The sequence below is a fragment of the Pleurodeles waltl genome, unplaced genomic scaffold (assembly GCF_031143425.1).
Source record: "Pleurodeles waltl isolate 20211129_DDA unplaced genomic scaffold, aPleWal1.hap1.20221129 scaffold_388, whole genome shotgun sequence".
Lineage (NCBI taxonomy): Eukaryota > Metazoa > Chordata > Amphibia > Caudata > Salamandridae > Pleurodeles > Pleurodeles waltl.
In genome coordinates, this window is record NW_027150095.1 from 1 (window position 1) to 12175 (window position 12175).

At 49.6% G+C, this 12175-nt stretch overlaps 6 non-coding genes and 1 pseudogene across 6 annotated transcripts; all 7 read right to left on the reverse strand.

Annotated features, from left to right (window-relative positions):
* Positions 1-393: 393 nt before the first annotated feature.
* Positions 394-516, reverse strand: LOC138276460 (5S ribosomal RNA). The gene has a single exon (XR_011200628.1). It is a non-coding gene; the product is annotated as a 5S ribosomal RNA (ribosomal RNA).
* Positions 517-2191: 1675 nt separating this feature from the next.
* Positions 2192-2300, reverse strand: LOC138276411 (5S ribosomal RNA; annotated as a pseudogene).
* Positions 2301-3990: 1690 nt separating this feature from the next.
* Positions 3991-4109, reverse strand: LOC138276408 (5S ribosomal RNA). The gene has a single exon (XR_011200580.1). It is a non-coding gene; the product is annotated as a 5S ribosomal RNA (ribosomal RNA).
* Positions 4110-5784: 1675 nt separating this feature from the next.
* On the reverse strand, positions 5785-5907 carry LOC138276438 (5S ribosomal RNA). The gene has a single exon (XR_011200607.1). It is a non-coding gene; the product is annotated as a 5S ribosomal RNA (ribosomal RNA).
* A 1690-nt stretch (positions 5908-7597) lies between these two features.
* On the reverse strand, positions 7598-7716 carry LOC138276424 (5S ribosomal RNA). The gene has a single exon (XR_011200593.1). It is a non-coding gene; the product is annotated as a 5S ribosomal RNA (ribosomal RNA).
* Positions 7717-9391: 1675 nt separating this feature from the next.
* LOC138276439 (5S ribosomal RNA) lies at positions 9392-9514 on the reverse strand. The gene has a single exon (XR_011200608.1). It is a non-coding gene; the product is annotated as a 5S ribosomal RNA (ribosomal RNA).
* A 1690-nt stretch (positions 9515-11204) lies between these two features.
* On the reverse strand, positions 11205-11323 carry LOC138276435 (5S ribosomal RNA). The gene has a single exon (XR_011200604.1). It is a non-coding gene; the product is annotated as a 5S ribosomal RNA (ribosomal RNA).
* Positions 11324-12175: the final 852 nt, after the last annotated feature.

A 12175-nucleotide genomic window follows, 5' to 3' on the forward strand; every position in this document is an offset into this window, starting at 1 on the left:
ACATGACATCAGGCCGTGTGAAATCGCACCTGGAAAAACAGGAAGTGGCATCACAACCCATGACCTGCCAGGAAATGAGATGCCAAGAAGTGAGATCTGATCTGAAGACCTGACACATATGCTTACCGCAAGAAAGCAAAGCCTTAGCTAGGGGAGCCTTTGTCCGTCGTGGAGCAAATGCTGTCTTGACTTTGGGCCGAGTGTAAAGTGCATAATAATTGTAAGTTTTCCTTGGGAAAGTGTGTATTTTCGTGTTAATGCTGTTCTTTTTCCTTTCTTTTTTTAAGAGAGTAAAAAAAGAGTGTAGTAAATAAAAAGTGTAAAATGAAATTAGCGAGGAAGCTGTGTAATGGAGGTTAGACGTGCGCCACCTAGTGTGTGCGAGAGGCAAAATGCCTACAGCACCTGGTATTCCCAGGCGGTCTCCCATCCAAGTACTAACTAGGCCCGACCCTGCTTAGCTTCCGAGATCGGACGAGAGAGATCGGGCGCATTCAGGGTGGTATGGCCGTAGGCAGGAAAGGCTGCACTTTCAGCTCTCTTCTGCTCACCCGGCCCACCGGCCTGGAGCCGACTGCTCTTAATTGCAGCGGAACACCCTCCCACTGGGAACTCCCACACTGCCCCAGGCACAATGCCCCAACCCACACGGAACAACATTTTTTACTCCTCCATTTACCATGCTCGCCGCTACTCCCGCTTCTCTCGTCTTCACAGGCTGCAGCAGCCCCCACCAAACCTAGCACGACCAGCAGGCGGCGCCTGTCACACTTTCAAGTGCAATGGACAACCCTCACCTCACACAGCATGTGCTGCGCCTCCTTGGACCCCTCCTTAGGGCATGACACCGAGGAGTCACCAGGGGAGACGCTGCTTCTCAACAGCAGCCTTCATTCCCCCCTCCCAAGGACCAATAGTTGCTGCTATGCAGTTCTCTTTTCCTCATCCCACTGGGTGGCGACACCTCCATTCACTCTGGCCAGGAGAAATAGCTCTTCTACACTACCTTAACAACTCCAGAAAGAAACGGGAAGGCACGCCAATCACTTACCTCTTCTTGCACTTTTTTCACTTACTGGAGAGGCTCTGTCACTCAGACTCTGCCATCTGCAACACATTCGCCATGCCTTGCAGGCAGAGGGTGGCCAGTCTTTCCTTTCCTTTTGGCAAACCAGGGTCCCACTGAAAGTACGTAGGAGTTGTCGGAAAAATCGGATCTGTCATCATGGACTCCTTTCTGAAACAAGATGCAAAATAACGCCCCTTCTCACAATCCCAGTGAAAGTGAAAGGGTCAGAGGTGTGTTGTTTAATGCTTAGGACGCAACAGTGGATCACGTGCTCTCTGCTGGGATGTTTTCCTATGTTGAAGAGGGTTTATTCTGCACAGGCCCTGCTCACCCATTCTTTCTGTGGTCGATAAATGGATCGTTGAGTTAAGGACACCTCTTACAGCGCCAGGAAATGCCGGAAAATGCTGCCGAATGCTTTTAAAACAGCTCAAATTGTACGCACCTTTCCTCTTTTTATTCCCTGTTTCTGGAATGCTCTGCTTTTGGACTCTATTACACTTGCGTCTGCAACTCACTTCATTCTTCCACACCTAATAGATCATCGTCCTTTTATCAGATTTCCCACACGCTGTGCTGATTTTTTGCATTTGGTTGCCAATTGTAGGCTCGAGCACTATTTCTTGGGGGCTAAGGATTATTCATGGTACAAGTCTTAAAGAAAATAAGTCGGGGGACTACCCAAGTTAGACACTATGCAAGTGACATCACGGCACATGACATCACGGCACATGACATCAGGCCGTGTGAAATCGCACCTGGAAAAACAGGAAGTGGCATCACAACACATGACCTGCCAGGAAATGAGATGCCAAGAAGTGAGATCTGATCTGAAGACCTGACACATATGCTTACCGCAAGAAAGCAAAGCCTTAGCTAGGGGAGCCTTTGTCCGTCGTGGAGCAAATGCTGTCTTGACTTTGGGCCGAGTGTAAAGTGCATAATAATTGTAAGTTTTCCTTGGGAAAGTGTGTATTTTCGTGTTAATGCTGTTCTTTTTCCTTTCTTTTTTTAAGAGAGTAAAAAAAGAGTGTAGTAAATAAAAAGTGTAAAATGAAATTAGCGAGGAAGCTGTGTAATGGAGGTTAGACGTGCGCCACCTAGTGTGTGCGAGAGGCAAAATGCCTACAGCACCTGGTATTCCCAGGCGGTCTCCCATCCAAGTACTAACCAGGCCCGACCCTGCTTAGCTTCCGAGATCGGGCGCATTCAGGGTGGTATGGCCGTAGGCAGGAAAGGCTGCACTTTCAGCTCTCTTCTGCTCACCCGGCCCACCGGCCTGGAGCCGACTGCTCTTAATTGCAGCGGAACACCCTCCCACTGGGAACTCCCACACTGCCCCAGGCACAATGCCCCAACCCACACGGAACAACATTTTTTACTCCTCCATTTACCATGCTCGCCGCTACTCCCGCTTCTCTCGTCTTCACAGGCTGCAGCAGCCCCCACCAAACCTAGCACGACCAGCAGGCGGCGCCTGTCACACTCTCAAGTGCAATGGACAACCCTCACCTCACACAGCATGTGCTGCGCCTCCTTGGACCCCTCCTTAGGGCATGACACCGAGGAGTCACCAGGGGAGACGCTGCTTCTCAACAGCAGCCTTCATTCCCCCCTCCCAAGGACCAATAGTTGCTGCTATGCAGTTCTCTTTTCCTCATCCCACTGGGTGGCGACACCTCCATTCACTCTGGCCAGGAGAAATAGCTCTTCTACACTACCTTAACAACTCCAGAAAGAAACGGGAAGGCACGCCAATCACTTACCTCTTCTTGCACTTTTTTCACTTACTGGAGAGGCTCTGTCACTCAGACTCTGCCATCTGCAACACATTCGCCATGCCTTGCAGGCAGAGGGTGGCCAGTCTTTCCTTTCCTTTTGGCAAACCAGGGTCCCACTGAAAGTACGTAGGAGTTGTCGGAAAAATCGGATCTGTCATCATGGACTCCTTTCTGAAACAAGATGCAAAATAACGCCCCTTCTCACAATCCCAGTGAAAGTGAAAGGGTCAGAGGTGTGTTGTTTAATGCTTAGGACGCAACAGTGGATCACGTGCTCTCTGCTGGGATGTTTTCCTATGTTGAAGAGGGTTTATTCTGCACAGGCCCTGCTCACCCATTCTTTCTGTGGTCGATAAATGGATCGTTGAGTTAAGGACACCTCTTACAGCGCCAGGAAATGCCGGAAAATGCTGCCGAATGCTTTTAAAACAGCTCAAATTGTACGCACCTTTCCTCTTTTTATTCCCTGTTTCTGGAATGCTCTGCTTTTGGACTCTATTACACTTGCGTCTGCAACTCACTTCATTCTTCCACACCTAATAGATCATCGTCCTTTTATCAGATTTCCCACACGCTGTGCTGATTTTTTGCATTTGGTTGCCAATTGTAGGCTCGAGCACTATTTCTTGGGGGCTAAGGATTATTCATGGTACAAGTCTTAAAGAAAATAAGTCGGGGGACTAACCAAGTTAGACACTATGCAAGTGACATCACGGCACATGACATCACGGCACATGACATCACGGCACATGACATCAGGCCGTGTGAAATCGCACCTGGAAAAACAGGAAGTGGCATCACAACCCATGACCTGCCAGGAAATGAGATGCCAAGAAGTGAGATCTGATCTGAAGACCTGACACATATGCTTACCGCAAGAAAGCAAAGCCTTAGCTAGGGGAGCCTTTGTCCGTCGTGGAGCAAATGCTGTCTTGACTTTGGGCCGAGTGTAAAGTGCATAATAATTGTAAGTTTTCCTTGGGAAAGTGTGTATTTTCGTGTTAATGCTGTTCTTTTTCCTTTCTTTTTTTAAGAGAGTAAAAAAAGAGTGTAGTAAATAAAAAGTGTCAAATGAAATTAGCGAGGAAGCTGTGTAATGGAGGTTAGACGTGCGCCACCTAGTGTGCGCGAGAGGCAAAATGCCTACAGCACCTGGTATTCCCAGGCGGTCTCCCATCCAAGTACTAACCAGGCCCGACCCTGCTTAGCTTCCGAGATCGGACGAGATCGGGCGCATTCAGGGTGGTATGGCCGTAGGCAGGAAAGGCTGCACTTTCAGCTCTCTTCTGCTCACCCGGCCCACCGGCCTGGAGCCGACTGCTCTTAATTGCAGCGGAACACCCTCCCACTGGGAACTCCCACACTGCCCCAGGCACAATGCCCCAACCCACACGGAACAACATTTTTTACTCCTCCATTTACCATGCTCGCCGCTACTCCCGCTTCTCTCGTCTTCACAGGCTGCAGCAGCCCCCACCAAACCTAGCACGACCAGCAGGCGGCGCCTGTCACACTCTCAAGTGCAATGGACAACCCTCACCTCACACAGCATGTGCTGCGCCTCCTTGGACCCCTCCTTAGGGCATGACACCGAGGAGTCACCAGGGGAGACGCTGCTTCTCAACAGCAGCCTTCATTCCCCCCTCCCAAGGACCAATAGTTGCTGCTATGCAGTTCTCTTTTCCTCATCCCACTGGGTGGCGACACCTCCATTCACTCTGGCCAGGAGAAATAGCTCTTCTACACTACCTTAACAACTCCAGAAAGAAACGGGAAGGCACGCCAATCACTTACCTCTTCTTGCACTTTTTTCACTTACTGGAGAGGCTCTGTCACTCAGACTCTGCCATCTGCAACACATTCGCCATGCCTTGCAGGCAGAGGGTGGCCAGTCTTTCCTTTCCTTTCGGCAAACCAGGGTCCCACTGAAAGTACGTAGGAGTTGTCGGAAAAATCGGATCTGTCATCATGGACTCCTTTCTGAAACAAGATGCAAAATAACGCCCCTTCTCACAACCCCAGTGAAAGTGAAAGGGTCAGAGGTGTGTTGTTTAATGCTTAGGACGCAACAGTGGATCACGTGCTCTCTGCTGGGATGTTTTCCTATGTTGAAGAGGGTTTATTCTGCACAGGCCCTGCTCACCCATTCTTTCTGTGGTCGATAAATGGATCGTTGAGTTAATGACACCTCTTACAGCGCCAGGAAATGCCGGAAAATGCTGCCGAATGCTTTTAAAACAGCTCAAATTGTACGCACCTTTCCTCTTTTTATTCCCTGTTTCTGGAATGCTCTGCTTTTGGACTCTATTACACTTGCGTCTGCAACTCACTTCATTCTTCCACACCTAATAGATCATCGTCCTTTTATCAGATTTCCCACACGCTGTGCTGATTTTTTGCATTTGGTTGCCAATTGTAGGCTCGAGCACTATTTCTTGGGGGCTAAGGATTATTCATGGTACAAGTCTTAAAGAAAATAAGTCGGGGGACTAACCAAGTTAGACACTATGCAAGTGACATCACGGCACATGACATCACGGCACATGACATCAGGCCGTGTGAAATCGCACCTGGAAAAACAGGAAGTGGCATCACAACCCATGACCTGCCAGGAAATGAGATGCCAAGAAGTGAGATCTGATCTGAAGACCTGACACATATGCTTACCGCAAGAAAGCAAAGCCTTAGCTAGGGGAGCCTTTGTCCGTCGTGGAGCAAATGCTGTCTTGACTTTGGGCCGAGTGTAAAGTGCATAATAATTGTAAGTTTTCCTTGGGAAAGTGTGTATTTTCGTGTTAATGCTGTTCTTTTTCCTTTCTTTTTTTAAGAGAGTAAAAAAAGAGTGTAGTAAATAAAAAGTGTAAAATGAAATTAGCGAGGAAGCTGTGTAATGGAGGTTAGACGTGCGCCACCTAGTGTGTGCGAGAGGCAAAATGCCTACAGCACCTGGTATTCCCAGGCGGTCTCCCATCCAAGTACTAACCAGGCCCGACCCTGCTTAGCTTCCGAGATCGGACGAGAGAGATCGGGCGCATTCAGGGTGGTATGGCCGTAGGCAGGAAAGGCTGCACTTTCAGCTCTCTTCTGCTCACCCGGCCCACCGGCCTGGAGCCGACTGCTCTTAATTGCAGCGGAACACCCTCCCACTGGGAACTCCCACACTGCCCCAGGCACAATGCCCCAACCCACACGGAACAACATTTTTTACTCCTCCATTTACCATGCTCGGCGCTACTCCCGCTTCTCTCGTCTTCACAGGCTGCAGCAGCCCCCACCAAACCTAGCACGACCAGCAGGCGGCGCCTGTCACACTCTCAAGTGCAATGGACAACCCTCACCTCACACAGCATGTGCTGCGCCTCCTTGGACCCCTCCTTAGGGCATGACACCGAGGAGTCACCAGGGGAGACGCTGCTTCTCAACAGCAGCCTTCATTCCCCCCTCCCAAGGACCAATAGTTGCTGCTATGCAGTTCTCTTTTCCTCATCCCACTGGGTGGCGACACCTCCATTCACTCTGGCCAGGAGAAATAGCTCTTCTACACTACCTTAACAACTCCAGAAAGAAACGGGAAGGCACGCCAATCACTTACCTCTTCTTGCACTTTTTTCACTTACTGGAGAGGCTCTGTCACTCAGACTCTGCCATCTGCAACACATTCGCCATGCCTTGCAGGCAGAGGGTGGCCAGTCTTTCCTTTCCTTTTGGCAAACCAGGGTCCCACTGAAAGTACGTAGGAGTTGTCGGAAAAATCGGATCTGTCATCATGGACTCCTTTCTGAAACAAGATGCAAAATAACGCCCCTTCTCACAATCCCAGTGAAAGTGAAAGGGTCAGAGGTGTGTTGTTTAATGCTTAGGACGCAACAGTGGATCACGTGCTCTCTGCTGGGATGTTTTCCTATGTTGAAGAGGGTTTATTCTGCACAGGCCCTGCTCACCCATTCTTTCTGTGGTCGATAAATGGATCGTTGAGTTAAGGACACCTCTTACAGCGCCAGGAAATGCCGGAAAATGCTGCCGAATGCTTTTAAAACAGCTCAAATTGTACGCACCTTTCCTCTTTTTATTCCCTGTTTCTGGAATGCTCTGCTTTTGGACTCTATTACACTTGCGTCTGCAACTCACTTCATTCTTCCACACCTAATAGATCATCGTCCTTTTATCAGATTTCCCACACGCTGTGCTGATTTTTTGCATTTGGTTGCCAATTGTAGGCTCGAGCACTATTTCTTGGGGGCTAAGGATTATTCATGGTACAAGTCTTAAAGAAAATAAGTCGGGGGACTAACCAAGTTAGACACTATGCAAGTGACATCACGGCACATGACATCACGGCACATGACATCACGGCACATGACATCAGGCCGTGTGAAATCGCACCTGGAAAAACAGGAAGTGGCATCACAACCCATGACCTGCCAGGAAATGAGATGCCAAGAAGTGAGATCTGATCTGAAGACCTGACACATATGCTTACCGCAAGAAAGCAAAGCCTTAGCTAGGGGAGCCTTTGTCCGTCGTGGAGCAAATGCTGTCTTGACTTTGGGCCGAGTGTAAAGTGCATAATAATTGTAAGTTTTCCTTGGGAAAGTGTGTATTTTCGTGTTAATGCTGTTCTTTTTCCTTTCTTTTTTTAAGAGAGTAAAAAAAGAGTGTAGTAAATAAAAAGTGTAAAATGAAATTAGCGAGGAAGCTGTGTAATGGAGGTTAGACGTGCGCCACCTAGTGTGCGCGAGAGGCAAAATGCCTACAGCACCTGGTATTCCCAGGCGGTCTCCCATCCAAGTACTAACCAGGCCCGACCCTGCTTAGCTTCCGAGATCGGACGAGATCGGGCGCATTCAGGGTGGTATGGCCGTAGGCAGGAAAGGCTGCACTTTCAGCTCTCTTCTGCTCACCCGGCCCACCGGCCTGGAGCCGACTGCTCTTAATTGCAGCGGAACACCCTCCCACTGGGAACTCCCACACTGCCCCAGGCACAATGCCCCAACCCACACGGAACAACATTTTTTACTCCTCCATTTACCATGCTCGCCGCTACTCCCGCTTCTCTCGTCTTCACAGGCTGCAGCAGCCCCCACCAAACCTAGCACGACCAGCAGGCGGCGCCTGTCACACTCTCAAGTGCAATGGACAACCCTCACCTCACACAGCATGTGCTGCGCCTCCTTGGACCCCTCCTTAGGGCATGACACCGAGGAGTCACCAGGGGAGACGCTGCTTCTCAACAGCAGCCTTCATTCCCCCCTCCCAAGGACCAATAGTTGCTGCTATGCAGTTCTCTTTTCCTCATCCCACTGGGTGGCGACACCTCCATTCACTCTGGCCAGGAGAAATAGCTCTTCTACACTACCTTAACAACTCCAGAAAGAAACGGGAAGGCACGCCAATCACTTACCTCTTCTTGCACTTTTTTCACTTACTGGAGAGGCTCTGTCACTCAGACTCTGCCATCTGCAACACATTCGCCATGCCTTGCAGGCAGAGGGTGGCCAGTCTTTCCTTTCCTTTCGGCAAACCAGGGTCCCACTGAAAGTACGTAGGAGTTGTCGGAAAAATCGGATCTGTCATCATGGACTCCTTTCTGAAACAAGATGCAAAATAACGCCCCTTCTCACAACCCCAGTGAAAGTGAAAGGGTCAGAGGTGTGTTGTTTAATGCTTAGGACGCAACAGTGGATCACGTGCTCTCTGCTGGGATGTTTTCCTATGTTGAAGAGGGTTTATTCTGCACAGGCCCTGCTCACCCATTCTTTCTGTGGTCGATAAATGGATCGTTGAGTTAATGACACCTCTTACAGCGCCAGGAAATGCCGGAAAATGCTGCCGAATGCTTTTAAAACAGCTCAAATTGTACGCACCTTTCCTCTTTTTATTCCCTGTTTCTGGAATGCTCTGCTTTTGGACTCTATTACACTTGCGTCTGCAACTCACTTCATTCTTCCACACCTAATAGATCATCGTCCTTTTATCAGATTTCCCACACGCTGTGCTGATTTTTTGCATTTGGTTGCCAATTGTAGGCTCGAGCACTATTTCTTGGGGGCTAAGGATTATTCATGGTACAAGTCTTAAAGAAAATAAGTCGGGGGACTAACCAAGTTAGACACTATGCAAGTGACATCACGGCACATGACATCACGGCACATGACATCAGGCCGTGTGAAATCGCACCTGGAAAAACAGGAAGTGGCATCACAACCCATGACCTGCCAGGAAATGAGATGCCAAGAAGTGAGATCTGATCTGAAGACCTGACACATATGCTTACCGCAAGAAAGCAAAGCCTTAGCTAGGGGAGCCTTTGTCCGTCGTGGAGCAAATGCTGTCTTGACTTTGGGCCGAGTGTAAAGTGCATAATAATTGTAAGTTTTCCTTGGGAAAGTGTGTATTTTCGTGTTAATGCTGTTCTTTTTCCTTTCTTTTTTTAAGAGAGTAAAAAAAGAGTGTAGTAAATAAAAAGTGTAAAATGAAATTAGCGAGGAAGCTGTGTAATGGAGGTTAGACGTGCGCCACCTAGTGTGTGCGAGAGGCAAAATGCCTACAGCACCTGGTATTCCCAGGCGGTCTCCCATCCAAGTACTAACCAGGCCCGACCCTGCTTAGCTTCCGAGATCGGACGAGAGAGATCGGGCGCATTCAGGGTGGTATGGCCGTAGGCAGGAAAGGCTGCACTTTCAGCTCTCTTCTGCTCACCCGGCCCACCGGCCTGGAGCCGACTGCTCTTAATTGCAGCGGAACACCCTCCCACTGGGAACTCCCACACTGCCCCAGGCACAATGCCCCAACCCACACGGAACAACATTTTTTACTCCTCCATTTACCATGCTCGGCGCTACTCCCGCTTCTCTCGTCTTCACAGGCTGCAGCAGCCCCCACCAAACCTAGCACGACCAGCAGGCGGCGCCTGTCACACTCTCAAGTGCAATGGACAACCCTCACCTCACACAGCATGTGCTGCGCCTCCTTGGACCCCTCCTTAGGGCATGACACCGAGGAGTCACCAGGGGAGACGCTGCTTCTCAACAGCAGCCTTCATTCCCCCCTCCCAAGGACCAATAGTTGCTGCTATGCAGTTCTCTTTTCCTCATCCCACTGGGTGGCGACACCTCCATTCACTCTGGCCAGGAGAAATAGCTCTTCTACACTACCTTAACAACTCCAGAAAGAAACGGGAAGGCACGCCAATCACTTACCTCTTCTTGCACTTTTTTCACTTACTGGAGAGGCTCTGTCACTCAGACTCTGCCATCTGCAACACATTCGCCATGCCTTGCAGGCAGAGGGTGGCCAGTCTTTCCTTTCCTTTTGGCAAACCAGGGTCCCACTGAAAGTACGTAGGAGTTGTCGGAAAAATCGGATCTGTCATCATGGACTCCTTTCTGAAACAAGATGCAAAATAACGCCCCTTCTCACAATCCCAGTGAAAGTGAAAGGGTCAGAGGTGTGTTGTTTAATGCTTAGGACGCAACAGTGGATCACGTGCTCTCTGCTGGGATGTTTTCCTATGTTGAAGAGGGTTTATTCTGCACAGGCCCTGCTCACCCATTCTTTCTGTGGTCGATAAATGGATCGTTGAGTTAAGGACACCTCTTACAGCGCCAGGAAATGCCGGAAAATGCTGCCGAATGCTTTTAAAACAGCTCAAATTGTACGCACCTTTCCTCTTTTTATTCCCTGTTTCTGGAATGCTCTGCTTTTGGACTCTATTACACTTGCGTCTGCAACTCACTTCATTCTTCCACACCTAATAGATCATCGTCCTTTTATCAGATTTCCCACACGCTGTGCTGATTTTTTGCATTTGGTTGCCAATTGTAGGCTCGAGCACTATTTCTTGGGGGCTAAGGATTATTCATGGTACAAGTCTTAAAGAAAATAAGTCGGGGGACTAACCAAGTTAGACACTATGCAAGTGACATCACGGCACATGACATCACGGCACATGACATCACGGCACATGACATCAGGCCGTGTGAAATCGCACCTGGAAAAACAGGAAGTGGCATCACAACCCATGACCTGCCAGGAAATGAGATGCCAAGAAGTGAGATCTGATCTGAAGACCTGACACATATGCTTACCGCAAGAAAGCAAAGCCTTAGCTAGGGGAGCCTTTGTCCGTCGTGGAGCAAATGCTGTCTTGACTTTGGGCCGAGTGTAAAGTGCATAATAATTGTAAGTTTTCCTTGGGAAAGTGTGTATTTTCGTGTTAATGCTGTTCTTTTTCCTTTCTTTTTTTAAGAGAGTAAAAAAAGAGTGTAGTAAATAAAAAGTGTAAAATGAAATTAGCGAGGAAGCTGTGTAATGGAGGTTAGACGTGCGCCACCTAGTGTGCGCGAGAGGCAAAATGCCTACAGCACCTGGTATTCCCAGGCGGTCTCCCATCCAAGTACTAACCAGGCCCGACCCTGCTTAGCTTCCGAGATCGGACGAGATCGGGCGCATTCAGGGTGGTATGGCCGTAGGCAGGAAAGGCTGCACTTTCAGCTCTCTTCTGCTCACCCGGCCCACCGGCCTGGAGCCGACTGCTCTTAATTGCAGCGGAACACCCTCCCACTGGGAACTCCCACACTGCCCCAGGCACAATGCCCCAACCCACACGGAACAACATTTTTTACTCCTCCATTTACCATGCTCGCCGCTACTCCCGCTTCTCTCGTCTTCACAGGCTGCAGCAGCCCCCACCAAACCTAGCACGACCAGCAGGCGGCGCCTGTCACACTCTCAAGTGCAATGGACAACCCTCACCTCACACAGCATGTGCTGCGCCTCCTTGGACCCCTCCTTAGGGCATGACACCGAGGAGTCACCAGGGGAGACGCTGCTTCTCAACAGCAGCCTTCATTCCCCCCTCCCAAGGACCAATAGTTGCTGCTATGCAGTTCTCTTTTCCTCATCCCACTGGGTGGCGACACCTCCATTCACTCTGGCCAGGAGAAATAGCTCTTCTACACTACCTTAACAACTCCAGAAAGAAACGGGAAGGCACGCCAATCACTTACCTCTTCTTGCACTTTTTTCACTTACTGGAGAGGCTCTGTCACTCAGACTCTGCCATCTGCAACACATTCGCCATGCCTTGCAGGCAGAGGGTGGCCAGTCTTTCCTTTCCTTTTGGCAAACCAGGGTCCCACTGAAAGTACGTAGGAGTTGTCGGAAAAATCGGATCTGTCATCATGGACTCCTTTCTGAAACAAGATGCAAAATAACGCCCCTTCTCACAACCCCAGTGAAAGTGAAAGGGTCAGAGGTGTGTTGTTTAATGCTTAGGACGCAACAGTGGATCACGTGCTCTCTGCTGGGATGTTTTCCTATGTTG